Consider the following 14,099-nt stretch of genomic DNA (forward strand, 5'->3'; position numbering starts at 1 on the left):
AGAGCCCCCGTCCCCAGTGTGTAGGAGGAAGAGCCTGAGATGCCAGATTCCTGAGGAATCTGCAACCTCTGAGGGCGCAGCGTCAGCAGAAATAAGCGCACCCAGTGCCAGCGCACACACTCACACCTCGGTGGGACCTTCGGGACATAGAGTAGAGTTGTCACCTGGTGTATCACAGCTCACAAGTGAGCATCAGCAGATTGTGGCGACAGGGACAGCAGTGGAAAGTCCTCGTCGGAGGGCACAGGATTCTGCCAGCTCGGCTCAGCTGCATGTCGACCCTCTGCCTCTGGGTCCACCCGTAAGATCAGAGGTGATGGGACTCCAGGCGCAGATGCAGGAGTCTCTGGCAGGTTTTGTCTCTAGGGTCGCTGCGAGTGTGGAGCGAATGGAGGAGTCCATAGCGACCATGAGCAGAGCCTTTGTTGAGTCATTGGCGCATGAACGCATCAACACGGAAAGGATGGCTACCTACGTGGAAATGATTGCTGCCTCCGTGGTAAGGCTGGCTACGGTAGAGGAGAGGAAGGCTACAGCCATAGAGGAGGTTAGTCGCCAGGGTATGGAAAACATGGTGAGTGTTCAGAATAGAATGACATCTCTTGAGGAGCGATGGGCATCTATTGAACAGAGAAACCAGACCTTCATGGAAGTCCTTCTGAGTAGGACTGCCATTGCAGATACGGGTCCCCATGGCCCCCCTGATGTGCAGCAAGGTGCTCTCAAGCCACTTGCAGGCGCGGAGGGGGAGCTGACCCATGAGAGGGAGGTTGGTGGCAGACCTCAATGAAGTGGGGGTTCCTCTCCAAGCACTCACACTTCCATGCCACTGCAGAGCCCTCGGTCAGAGCCCCGCCGGAGTCCACACCCAAGTGAGATAGACGTCTCAACTCCTGCACAGCCGCAGGAGCAGCAGACTGCTGACGAGCCCTCACAGGCTTGCCACCCCAGAGGACGCCCGCCAAAGGTGTCGAGACAGGAGCAGCAGGAAAGTGAGCAAGGGGCCTCCACATCTGCTGAAGCCACAGGAGAACCACTATGTAGGAGCACGCCTAAGAGGAAAATAAAGCACAAATAGTCACAAGGGTAGTCACTTGGGTGAAATGTTGTGTATTCTGTAAAAATGCCATCAGTTGTTTGTTTTGCATAAAAATTCTAATGGCAACTTCTGCAGTTGTGGCGTGTGTCATTTCGCGAATGGGGTTGGAGGTCCTCTAATGCCAAGAAGGGAAGGGAAAAAAGGCCTCCCATGCTTCTGGTAGATGCCTCAGTTGAGGAAGGCTGAGTTAGGCTGGCGAGAGGGGTTTCGCAGGAGGTCACACTGGAGAAGTGTGTGAGGCTCCAACCTTCCAGAGGTGTGGTTAAGCCTGGTAAAAGTTGCCCCAGGCCTGAAACAACAAAGTCCTGCCACCTGCAAATGATGACTGCTCAAATTTCCTCTTTAATGGTTGACCTGCAGCTGATAGTCAGCAAGCCAATAGTGCTCACGCCAGGTTTCACAGGCGTGATCCCCACCAGGCGTGTTTTACATGGGAAAAGGGTTAAACAGGCAAGGGCCTGTTAAAATGGGATTATAAAGGCCAATGAGTGCTGTTTAAGGGCCCTAAAGACCAGAATCACAGAAATCCCACAGTGCAGATAGAGGCCATTTCGGCCCATCGAGCCTGCACCGACACATATCCCACCCAATCCCCGTAACCACTACACCAACACATATTCCACACTATCCCCGTAACCCCACGTATTTAATCCCCCTAACACTAAGGGTCAATTTATCATAGCCAATCAACCTAACCCGCACATCTTTGGACTGTGGGAGGAAACCGGAGCACCCGGAGGAAACCCACACAAACACGGGGAGAATGTGCAAACTCCACACAGACAGTCACCCGAGGCCGGATTCGAACCCGGGTCCCTGGCGCTGTGAGGCAACAGTGCTAACCACTATGCCACCAGTCCAGCCTGTTGCAGGCGGGACTGATTCGGGACCATCAGACACACCTGGGTTAAAATGGCTCGGTGTCGGGAACCAGGCCGGGTGGGGGGGGGGGGGTCCCGACCCCCAGGTTTTGCGATTTTAACTCCCCACACGCCTCAAAGCCTGCCTGACGGCTGAGTTAAAATCGAGCCCTATGACTCTATTTATAAAGCCCAGGATCCCATATGCTTCATTAACTGCTTTGTTAATGTCCTGGCCCCTTCAAAGATTTGTGCACAAACACCCCCAGGTCTCTCTGTTCTCGCACTCCCTTTAAAATTGTACCATTTTGCTTGTATTGTCTCTCCTTACGTGGCTCGGTGTCAAATTATGTTTGATAGCACTCCAGGGAGGTGTGGGGGAGGGAGGACGCGCAGCAGGTAGTGCAGCCCACGGAGGACATTGAGTGGGGCATTTGGTTAGCTCTTTCGAAGAGTATGATATGGTAGATGTAGAGAAATTGTTTCCACTTGTGGGGGAGACCAAAACTAGAGGCCATAAATATAAGATGGTCACTAATAAATTCAGGAGAAACTTCTTTACCCAAAGAGTGGTAAGAATGTGGAACGTGCTACCACAAGGAGTAGTTGAAGCAAAAGCATAGATGCATTCAAGGGCAAGCCTGATACGCACATGGGGGACAAAGGAATCAGAAGGGGTATGCTGACAGAGTTAGATGAAGAGGGGTGGGAGGAAGCACGTGTGGAGCATAAGCGCCGGCATAGACAACTTGGGCCAAACGGCCTGTTTCTCTGTTGTAGACACGATGTAGTGGCCTCTTTCTGTGCTGTATGATTCTATTGGTTAACACAGTTCCCCAGGAAAGTGACAGTAGGTAAGAAAAGGCTCTATTTATGTCAACCGTCGAGTAACTTTATCTGGTTGTGATGTGCAATAAAGCAAAAGCCAACAATTCTTCACGTGTGAACTCCGAACCTGACAAATACCGCCGATCTTTTGAGCTATTATACCACTGCCCAATAACACAGGTTAAAATGTGCTCCTGTTTCATTTCCTGCAACAGGAGTCAGCTAAACTCAGCCCATATTGAGCAGCGTTCATCGAGTTTGGCTGCTGGGCAGTGCTACATCAATTATGTCATAGAACAGTGACCATTCCTATGATATCACAGTCCTTAGGCAGGGAGTAGGAAGAGTCACTGGTTATTGCAGTGCAAACAGACCAGGCTCTAGCTATCAGTCGGCCACTCACTCAACCAAAACTACTGCGTGATACTTAAATCGGCTTCAGAAAAGAGAGATCACGTTTGACAAACCTGATCCAGCTACTCGAAAAAGCCAGTGGTATCGTAGATCAGGGAGATTTGGTACATGTCACCCACTTGGATTTCCAAAAAGGTTTTGGTAAAGTGCTGCATTAGGGACTTTGTGCTGAAATGGTGCCCCATGGTGTCAAGTGTGTTATTACAAGATGGATTGCAAATTGGCTCAAGGACAGTAGACGGTGAGCGGTTTTAGATAGGGCTGCTGCCCAACATAAGAAACAGGAGCAGGAGTAGGCCATACGGCCACTCGAGCCTGCTACGCCATTCAATAAGATCATTGCTGAACTTCTACATCAACTCCACTTTCCCGCCCTACCCCCATATATCTTGATTCCCATAGTGCCCAAGAATCTATCGCTCTCAGTCTTGAATATACTAATCGACGGAGCATCCACAGCCCTATGAGGTAGTAGAGAATTCCAAAGATTCACAACCATATGAGTGAAGAAATTTCTCCTCATCTCAGTCCTAAATGGCTGACCCCTTATGCTGAGACAATGACCACTAGTTCTAGACTCTCCAGCCAGAGGAACCTGCCTCTCAGCGTCTACCCTGTCGAGCCCTGTAAGAATTATTTTCGTTTCAATGAGGTCACTTCTCTTTTTAAAAAAATTCATTCCTGGGACGTGGGCGTCGCTGGAAAGGCCAGCATTTATTGCCCATCCCTAATGGCCCTTGAAAAGGTGGTGGTGAGCCGCCTTCTTGAACCATTGCAGTCCTAGTGGTGAAAGTACTCTCACAGTGCTGTTAGGGAGGGAGTTCCAGGATTTTGACCCAGCGACGATGAAGGAACGGCGATATATTTAATAAGAACATAAGAAGTAGGAGTAGGTCATTTGGCCCCTCGAGCCTGCTCCACCATTCAATAAGATCATGGCTGATCTGATCTTGGCCTCAAGTCCACTTCCCTGCCCACTTCCCATAACCCTCGACTCCCTTACCTTTCAAAAATCTGTCTATCTCCACCTTAAATATATTCAATGAGGAAGAGAATTCCAAAGATTCACGACCCTCTGAGAGAAGAAATTCCTCCTCATTTCCCATTTAAAAGGGTGCCCCCTTATTCTGAAATTATGCCCCTTAGGTCTAGATTCCCCCACGAGGGGAAACATCCTCTCTGCATCTACCCTGTCAAGCCCCTTCAGAATCTTATATGTTTCAATAAGATCCCCTCTCATTCTTCTAAACTCCAATGAGTATAGGCCCAACCTGCTCAACCTTTCTTCATAAGACAACCCCTTCATCTCCGGAATCAACCTCGTGAACCTTCTCTGAACTGCCTCCAATGCAAGTATATCCTTCCTTAAATAAGGAGACCAAAACTGTACGCAGCACTCCAGGTGTGGTCTCACCAACGCCCTGTGCAGTTGCAACAGGACTTCCCTACTTTTATACTCCATTCCCTTTGCAATAAAGGCCAACATTCCATTTGCCTTCCTAATTTCTTGCTGTACCTGCATGCTAAGTTTTTGTGATTCATGTACAAGGACCCCCAGATGCCTCATTTTGTAATCGCTCCCCATTTAAATAATAATTTGCTTTTTTATTTTTCCTACCCAAGTGGATAACCTCGCATTTTCCCCACATTAAACTCCATCTGCCAGATCTTTGCCCACTCACTTAGCCTATCTATGTCCCTTTGGAGATTCTTTGCATCATCCACACAATTTGCTTTCCCACCTATCTTTGTATCATCAGCAAATTTGGCTACATTACACTCAGTCCCTTCATCCAAGTCATTAATATGGATTGTAAATAGTTGAGGCCCCAGCACTGATCCCTGCGGCACCACACCAGTTACAGTTTGCCAACCTGAAAATGACCCATTTATCCCGACTCTCTGTTTTCTGTTAGTTAGCCAATCCTCTATCCATGCTAATATATTACCCCCAACCCCGTGAGCTCTTATCTTATGCAGTAACCTTTTATGTGGCACCTTATGGAATGCCTTCTGAAAATCCAAATACACCACATCCACTGGCTCACCTGGCTACATAATTGCAGCAAGACTCTTATACTCCAAACCCCTTGCAATAAAGGCTAACATACCATTTGCCTTCCTAATTGCTTGCTGTAGCTGCATGCTAACTTTCTGTGATTCGTGTACAAGGACCCCCAAGTCCCTCTGCCTACCAACATTTACTAGTCTCTCACCTTTTAAAAAATATTCCGCTGTTCCATTCTTCCTACCAAAGTGGATAATTTCATACTTCCCCACATTATACTCCATCTGCCACCTTCTTGCCCAATCACTTAACCGGTGGTCTACATTCCTTTCCATCCTCCTCACAGCTTACTTTCCCTCGTCAGCAAACTTGGATACATTACACTCTGTTCCCTCATCTAAGTCATTGATATAGACTGTAAATAGCCTGAGGCCCGAGCACTGATCCTTGCGGCACTCCACTAGTTACATACCCTGCCATCCCGAAAATGACCCGTTTATTCCTACTCTCCGTTTTCTGTCCGTTAACCAATCCTCGATCCATGCTAATATATTACCCCCAATCCCATGAGCCCTAATATTGTGCAACAACTTCTCGTGTAGCACCTTATCGAATACCTTCTGAAAATACAAATATACTGTTATGAATCTTATGATCCATGAAGAAAGACTCATGAAATAACACTGGACGGCCAGCTGGTGGCGCCGTCCAAGGAGTATAAATACTCGGGCGTGGGCCTAGCTTGCCCAGGACATTTTGTAAACAGGAACTAGTGAAAGATAACTAGACCTCCATGTTTTGAAACAAGTTGATTAAAGCCTTGCTTTATACTCGAACCAAGTGCGTAGTGAGTTTTAGTAAGTCATATACTACATCCACTGGTTCTCCCTTCTCTACCCTGCTTGTTACACCCAGATCACCTATCCACTTTGTCAGTTGGTTGTTGCATTGTCACTCACGCCCTGCAAGACGTCTTACGCAACTGGTTTAAAAAGTTTTTGTTCCACGGCAGCCTCTGACAGTGACGTACGTGTGGACAGGCACAACCCTCTCCCAGCTGATTGGTGGAATACTGGCAATATACATATCTATGAAGCAGTTTCACTGAAAAGGGTAAGAAAGGCAACTTCTGTAAACTAATCTTCAGTCCAATTAGAAATCCCGGCAAAAATATCCCAACAGTGAAACCGTCAGCAGTTATACGTCTTTGGACACAGTCAGCCTGACGTAAAAGAAGGAGGGCAAACGGCACCCGAGAACACTATGGGCGGCGTGAGCATCGCTTCTCGGCCTTTTGGCTAAGATCAAGTGTAGTATCTGTTCTTATCAGTTTAATATCTGATACGTCCCCTATCTGGGGACCATATATTAAATTGATTTTTGGAACAGGGAGATGGAATAGGGGCTTGCTCCGTCCACTCCACGCATCGACCTGGTATTGCAGTGCCTCTGGGAACGGTGCACCTCCCTCTCGGGAGATTTTGAAAAATTAAAAACAGCTTCATGAAAAACATCTACTTTTTTTCTTTACTTTTTCCCCCCCCCCCAACACGTGTACATTTCAAAACCTAAGACACCAAGGAACAACTTCAAAACAAACACAGGCGGTCTGTACATTCCCTCTCAAATTTAAAACCACTAAATGCTGACAAACCTTGCATGCTGCTGGGATGCTGCTACGCTGCCACTCTCAGCTGACAGTCTACATTCCAAATACCAAAAGTCATTTCACTTGCAAATACAGCTCACAACTAGTCTTTCAGCAACATTTTAAAGCAGCTCTCTGCTGCTGCTGCTGCTGCCGCCGCTGCTCTTAAAAATACAAGAACCCATACAACAATGGGCTCAAACCTGGCACACTTTACAGCTACTGTAGTCACAAATGTGTAAATCCACAAGATCATACTCTGCACATGATTGAAAGGTCAAAGACTCAACAATCAAAAATAGCCATCACTGGTCACATTCATGTATTTCCACACCCAAAACTTACGCATAAAACTCCGCCAAAACCAACTAAAGGCATTTAACCTGCAGCCAAGCACAAAGGGAGGCAGAGTACAGTATAAGGGAATAAACCAACAATTAGCCCAAAAGGAGGCCGAATGCCAAGAGAACAAAGTGGATAAGAAGGACGTAAGACAGTTCCTACAAAATGAAGCAGGGCACAAGGAAACTACTCAACAGCAGCTGACATAGTATCATAACTCTCTCTCTCAATTCAGAAGAAGTACTAGAATCAGAAAAAGCTAAAGCCCCTAACCAACGGGGTAATACAGTTAGGAATTTAGATTGCCAGTCACAAAACCAAGACGGTGTCCATGACTCGCCAAAATGATAGGAAAGGTGGCAAACAGCAATGATAATCCATTCCAAGCAGAGGTCCCGAAATTCCAGTCGCCCACGAGGACAGTATCCGGGTCAAGAATCAGCCCAATCTGACAAGGATAACTTCAAAGTTACTGGATGGAATTGTTGAAGACAAGAGTTAGAGACATTGAAAGGAAGTTATCACAGCATCCTTCTCAAGTACCTCGAACCCAAACACTTGGACGTGACCAATATTCCCGCTAAGGTGCGCGCGTGCAGTAATCTGAAAGGTCCCGTGCAGGCCGCTCACCTGCTTTTACACTGTAAGTACCGCGCATGCGCAGAAATTTAAAGGCACCGCGCATTAAAAGAAACAGGCCGCGTAGAACAAGCGTAGCTTACAGGGAAGATTGGACATGACTAGGCCCACCTCAGGCAGAATGATTTGCTCAGCTAAGATTCCAAAGGAGTTTAGGAGGCGGGTTAGCAATAGCGAAGCATGATAAGCTGATTGGTGCATGTTACATCCCGAAAATGGATCAATTGAAAATTTCGATTCAAACCAGAATGACGCTTTGGAATGTGAAGGTCCAATTTTTAACTAAAGGTACAAACAAGGCCCAACAAGAACTCACTAGCCATACCCCACTTTAAAGTCTGAGGGCCAGGAGGTTACGATGGGATGAAGTTCAGTTGTAGACAGGGTGGAGGCAGCTTGGAGAAGGAGAGGCGTTCGGAGTCACCAGAGGAGAGATGTTGGATTGAGGAGCTGTCGGAGGAGCAGAGAATCAGCTGCTGTGCTGCAGGAGTCGAAGCAGGAAACTCCAATGGATTCATAAAGCCAAAGAGGAAAGGAAAATTGACCGGCGGTGGTTGATCCTGGGGTCCAGCGGAAGTGTAGAGTGACCTCAGGTGTTAACAGCGGACCTGCTGGGATAGTGGAGAAGCATGGAGCAGTGGGCGTGAAACCCAGGGACTGAGAACAGCAAAGATTAGGGATCCAGGGGAGGTGAAGGGAAAACCAACAGTTCAGTGCAGATGAAGATGGGCCGAAGAACAGCTATTAGGCAACGAGGAGCACACAACACCGAGAGCTGCAGGAGGAGCCGAGGAGCCAGTCCATCCAGCGCAGGGCAAGTTCTGAAAGCAGAATGGAGCGGGGCAAAATCCATGGCCAGCGAAGCAAGCATATAGCAGCGAGGCAGTGGACCTTGAGCAGCAGGACAGCAACACCCCGTGTGGTATGGCAGTCAGCCCAGCAGTGAGCAGAGAGAAACAGCAATAATTGTCCCTTTGTCAACTATGAGAGTCGCAGAGGAGCAGAAACTGAATTGTTAAAAGTGAGTGAGGAAATTTCTCATGCCCCCCGACCAATCTGAAAAGCTTTTTAATCCTAAATGCAGAAATGTGAAGGTCGCGTCAATGCAATCTCATTGAAATTCATTTCTAATCTGGTCTTCACAGGGTGGGGGTGGCGGGAACGTTAACACCCGCTGCCCGTCGGAAACTCGGTGGTGGTGGTGGGGGGGGGGGTTAAAGTGGAGCAGGAGTCTTGCCGATTTGTCCCAAAATCGCCTGACTACAATTTTAAATTGCAGGCGCCAAGGACCCCCGCCCGAAGCTGGCGGGGGTCTTATTTAAATATGCACGTGAGGCCCTGGTCACGTCTTTGGGATCTCACTGCAATTGTAAGCCCAGGCCTGCGCCAGGAAGCCCTCCTGATTCCACACCAGGCCAAACAAAGTCCCAGTTATCACCCAAAAACTCCTGGCCGGCCTGGCTTTCAGATTGGAATGCTGACAGTAACCTATGAAAAAAATGGCTTACTGCCGGCCGTGCAATCAGAAAGCCTAGGACAGAACATCCAACACACTTACCTGAGCGTGTGTCACAGTCTTTGCTCCCTTTCTCACACAGCTGTTATCTTTGTCCTGCTTTCTTGTTACTGCAGCTTTCAGGCTCCTCCTGGCAATACGCTTGGCTGGCCTCTTCTTCTGAGTGCTCTGTGATAGATCAGCTCTCTGTCTTCTTTCTGTAAAATCCAAGTAGAACCTAAAATGCTGCTGCTTTGCCTGTATGAATCGTCTTCAAGTTGGGTTTGAGGAAGCATTTCTGGCTCCAGCCCCCTGCTGACACAGACAGGTCTCAGCTAGAGAGATGAGGACCATGACCCCTCCCCCGAGTCCTGCCCATTACACAACAGACAGCAGGTCGTCTGAGCAGAAATAAGTGGTCAGAGAACTGAATCTGGCTTCACAATGGGCCACAAGAAAATGAGGGGAGTTTACAAATTATAATTTCTTGGCTTTTAGTTAAGATCAAGTACAACATTCTTAACAAAGTACTATCTGTTGGAACACAGATGGAATAGGGGCCTGCTCCGCTATTACAGTGCCCGCAGGAAAGTGTGCTGCTCTGATCTGTGCTCTTAAAATCTGAGCAGCTATGACCAGCGGCAGTGCTGGCATCGTGGGAGAGACCCCGAGAGGCTAAAACAAACAGAGGGAAAAATGAGAAAAGTAACGGCAAACTCAGCGCACAGGCAAGAGCCTGAGGACTTACAGCTAACTCCAGCGAGTTGTTATGATCTGGAATGCACTGCCTGAAAACATGGTGGAAGCAGATTCAATAGTAACTTTCAAAAGGGAATGGGATATGTACTTGAAAAAGAAACATTTCTGGGGCTATGGAGAAAATGAGTAGGGGAGTGGGACCAGAGTTTCCGCTAAGGTGTGCACACGCGTGGCCGTGCAGTGGTCTGAGGTCCCGCACAGGCTGCTCATCGGCATTTACATTGTAGATTCCGCGCATGCACAAAAATTTGAATGGGCCAGGCGTGGGAGGGGTTGGGGTGGTAGGGGAGGTGTGGGGGAGGGAGGACGCGCAGCAGGTAGTGCAGCCTACGAAGGACATTGAGTGGGACATTTGGTTAGCTCTTTCGAAGAGTATGATAAGGTAGATGTAGAGAAATTGTTTCCGCTTGTGGGGGAGACCAAAACTAGAGGCCATTAATATAAAATAGTCATCACTAATAAATTCAGGAGAAACTTCTTTACCCAAAGAGTGGTAAGAATGTGGAACGTGCTACCACAAGGAGTAGTTGAGGCAAAAGCATAGATGCATTCAAGGGCAAGCCTGATACGCACACGGGGGACAAAGGAATCAGAAGGGGTATGCTGACAGAGTTAGATCACAGAAATCACAGAAACCTCACAGTACAGATAGAGGTCATTTCGGCCCATCGAGCCTGCACCGACACATATCCCACCCGATCCCCGTAACCCCTACACATATCCCACCCTATCCCCATAACCCCACGTATTTAATCCCCCTAACACTAAGGGTCAATTTTTATCATAGCCAATCACCCTAACCCCGCACATCTTTGGACTGTGGGAGGAAACCGGAGCACCCGGAGAAAACCCACGCAAACACGGGGAGAATGTGCAAACTCCACACAGACAGTCACCCGAGGCCGGATTCGAACCCGGGTCCCTGGCGCTGTGAGGCAACAGTGCTAACCACTATGCCACCGTGCTGGCCCCTGAAGAGGGGTGGGAGGAAGCACATATGGAGCATAAGCGCCGGCATAGACAACTTGGGCCGAACGGCCTGTTTCTCTGTTGTAGACACGATGTAGTGGCCTCTTTCTGTGCTGTATGATTCTAATGGTTAACACAGTTCCCCAGGAAAGTGACAGTAGGTAAGAAAAGGCTCTATTTATGTCAACCATCGAGTAACTTTATCTGGTTGTGATGTGCAATAAAGCAAAGGCCAACAATTCTTCACGTGTGAACCCCGAACCTGACAAATACCTCCAATCTTTTGAGCTTCATGAAAAACATCGACTTTCTTTCTTTACTTTTTTTTCAACACGTGTACATTTCAAAACCTCAGACACTCACAGCTACACCCAAGGAACAACTTCAAAACAAACACAGGCACGGTCTGTACATTCCCTCTCAAATTTAAAACCACTAAATGCTGACAAACCTGCCGGGATGCTGCTACGCTGCCACTCTCAGCTGACAGTCTACATTCCAAATACCAAAAGTCATTTCACTTGCAAAAATACAGCTCATAACTAGTGTTTCTGCAACATTTTAAAGCAGCTCTTTGCTGCTGCCGCTGCTCTTAAAAGTACAAGAACCTATACAACAATTGGCACAGTTTACAACTAGTCACAAATGTGTAAATCCACAAATGATTGAAAGGTCAAAGACTCAACAATTAAAAGTAGCCATCACTGGTCACATTCATGTATTTCCATGTATTTAAGTCATCTTCGGTTCCGAGGGACTGCCAAAGAGAAGAGAGATTTCCACACCCAAAACTTACGCATAATAGAGCTTGCAAAGAAGGAAACTCCGTCGAAACCAACTAAAGGCATTTCACCTGCAGCCAAGCACAAAGGGAGGCAAAGTATAAGGGAATAAACCAACAATTAGCCCAAAAGGGGACCGAATGCAGCACAGTCAGCACCTCCTGAGAATTTGGTGCCAGTGAAAGATTGTAATCACAAAAAGAAATAGGTGTGAATTGGTTGCAATTCACTCAACAGTTAGAAAAGCAGTTATCTTAAGGTCTTACACCATTGTTGTCTCAGCAATTACATGGGATGGGACTTTTAAAAAACTTTTTCTTCCATTCTCAAAGACTAATTTCTTTAAAATTTTAGGAATTTTTCAGCCCCAACACACAGTTGAACGCAAGCTAAACTTTGCAGCAAAACCACATGCACACAGCACAGAATCTGCAAGCCTGCACGGATTTCCTCTCTCCTTTCTTTTAATCATCTTTTCAAACTTCAATCGGTCCCTCTTGGAAGTAGGCAACCCAAGTGGGGAGCGAGGGCAGAAAGAAACCACCATGCAGATGTATGACCTTATCGGAAGGGAACAGGCATATCCTAGCTACTAGAAAAGCGGAAACTATCCATACTGTAAAAATGTCTGGCACAAAACATTGAACTTGAACTGCAAAATAGCACACTTACCTGTGCGTGTGTCACAGACTTTCCTCCATTTCTCACCCAGCTGTTATCTTTTTTTTCTGCCCTTTCTCGTGCTGACTGCAGCTTTCAGGCTCCTCCTGGCAATATACTTGGCTGGCCTCTTCTTGTGCGTGCTCTGTGATAAATCAGCTCCCTGTATTCTTTCTGTCATCAGTAGTGGCTGCTAAAGGGAAACATTTGACTCTTTCAATCACCCCTTGCCTTAGTAAAATCCAAGTGAACCTAAAATGCTGCTGTTTTGTCCACGCACAAACCTGCATGTCCCGTCTTCAGGTTGGGTTTGAGGAAGCATTTCTGGCTCCAGCAACCCCTCGCTGTCACAGACAGGTCTCAGTTACAGAGATGAGGTCCATGACCCCTCCCCCGAGGCCTGCCCATTACACAACAGACAGCACGTCGTATGAGCAGAAATAAGTGGTCAGAGAACTGAATCTGGCTTCACAATGGACCACAAGAAAATTAGGGAATTTACAAATTATAATTTCTAGGCTTTTAGTTAAGATAAAGTACAACATTCTTGACAAAGTACTATCTGTTACGTCCCCTATCTAAGGACAAAACATTAAATTTTGGAATACAGATGGAATAGGGGCTCCAGTGCCTGCAGGAAAATGTGCTGCTCTGATTTGCGCTCATAAAATCTGAGCAGGTATGACCAGCGGCAGAGCATCGTAGGAGAGCTCCCGAGAGACTAAAGTAATCAGAGGGAAAAATTAGAAAAGTAACGGCAAAATCAGCGCAGAGGCAGGTGCGCGAGGACTTACAGCTAAATGATTAATTTGTTATTTAATTTTCACACCCTAATTGAAATTAACAAAGAGTCGGCACTGCACGATGGGCCAAATGGCCTCCTTCTGTGCTGTATCATTCATGATTCTAAGTATTAATCATAGAATGATACAGTACAGAAGGAGGCCATTCGGCCCATCGTGCCTGTGCCTCTTTGGTAGAGCTATCCAATTAGTCCCACTCCCCTGCTCCCTCCCCATAGCCCTGTAATTTCTGACCGCTACAAGGATTTATTCAAGTTTCTTTTTGAATGTTACTATTGAATCTGCTTCCGTCACCCTTTCAGGCAGTGCATTCCAGATCACAACAACTCGCTGCGTAAAAAAATATTTCCTTATGTCGCCTCTGGTTCTTTTGCAAATCACCTTAAACCTGTGTCCTCTGGTTACCGACCCTTCTGCAACTGGAAACAGTTTCTCCTTATTTATTCGATCAAAACCGCTCCTGAGTTTGAACACCTCAATTAAATCTCTTCTTAACCTTCTCTGCACTAAGGAGAAACCCCCCAGCTTCTCCAAATAACTGAAGTCCCTCATCCCTGGTACCATTCCAGTAAATCTCTCTGCACCCTCTCCTTGGCCTTGACATCCTTCCTAAAGTGTGGTGTCCAGAACTGAACACAATATTCCAGCTGAGGCCGAACCAGTTTTATAAAGGTTTAGCAGAATTTCCTTGCTTTTGTACTCTATTCCTCTATTAATAAAGCCAAGGATCACATATGCTTTTTTAACAGCCTTCTCAATTTGTCCTGCCACCTTCAAATATTTGTGTTCATAC

The 14,099-nt window shown here is 47.0% G+C and overlaps 1 long non-coding RNA gene and 1 other non-coding gene across 19 annotated transcripts in view; one reads left to right on the forward strand and one right to left on the reverse strand.

The window, feature by feature from the left end:
- LOC147123011 (uncharacterized) overlaps positions 1–14,099 on the reverse strand; it is a 109,238-nt gene that overhangs the window by 6,043 nt on the left and 89,096 nt on the right. For 15 of the 18 annotated variants that reach the window (XR_015073102.1, XR_015073103.1, XR_015073106.1 and 12 more), the window contains 2 exons: positions 12,516–12,696; positions 9,397–9,551 (listed from right to left, as the gene is read on the reverse strand). This is a non-coding gene — a long non-coding RNA (uncharacterized LOC147123011). The remainder of the gene's footprint in view (positions 1–9,396; positions 9,552–12,515; positions 12,697–14,099) is intronic. The other 3 variants (XR_015073091.1, XR_015073083.1, XR_015073081.1) reach the window with 2 other exon arrangements.
- Positions 6,488–6,678, forward strand: LOC147123012 (U2 spliceosomal RNA). The gene has a single exon (XR_015075174.1). It is a non-coding gene; the product is annotated as a U2 spliceosomal RNA (small nuclear RNA).

Source organism: Somniosus microcephalus, chromosome 2 (genome assembly GCF_052327205.1).
Source record: "Somniosus microcephalus isolate GS21.2 chromosome 2, FLI_Smic_1.0, whole genome shotgun sequence".
Lineage (NCBI taxonomy): Eukaryota > Metazoa > Chordata > Chondrichthyes > Squaliformes > Somniosidae > Somniosus > Somniosus microcephalus.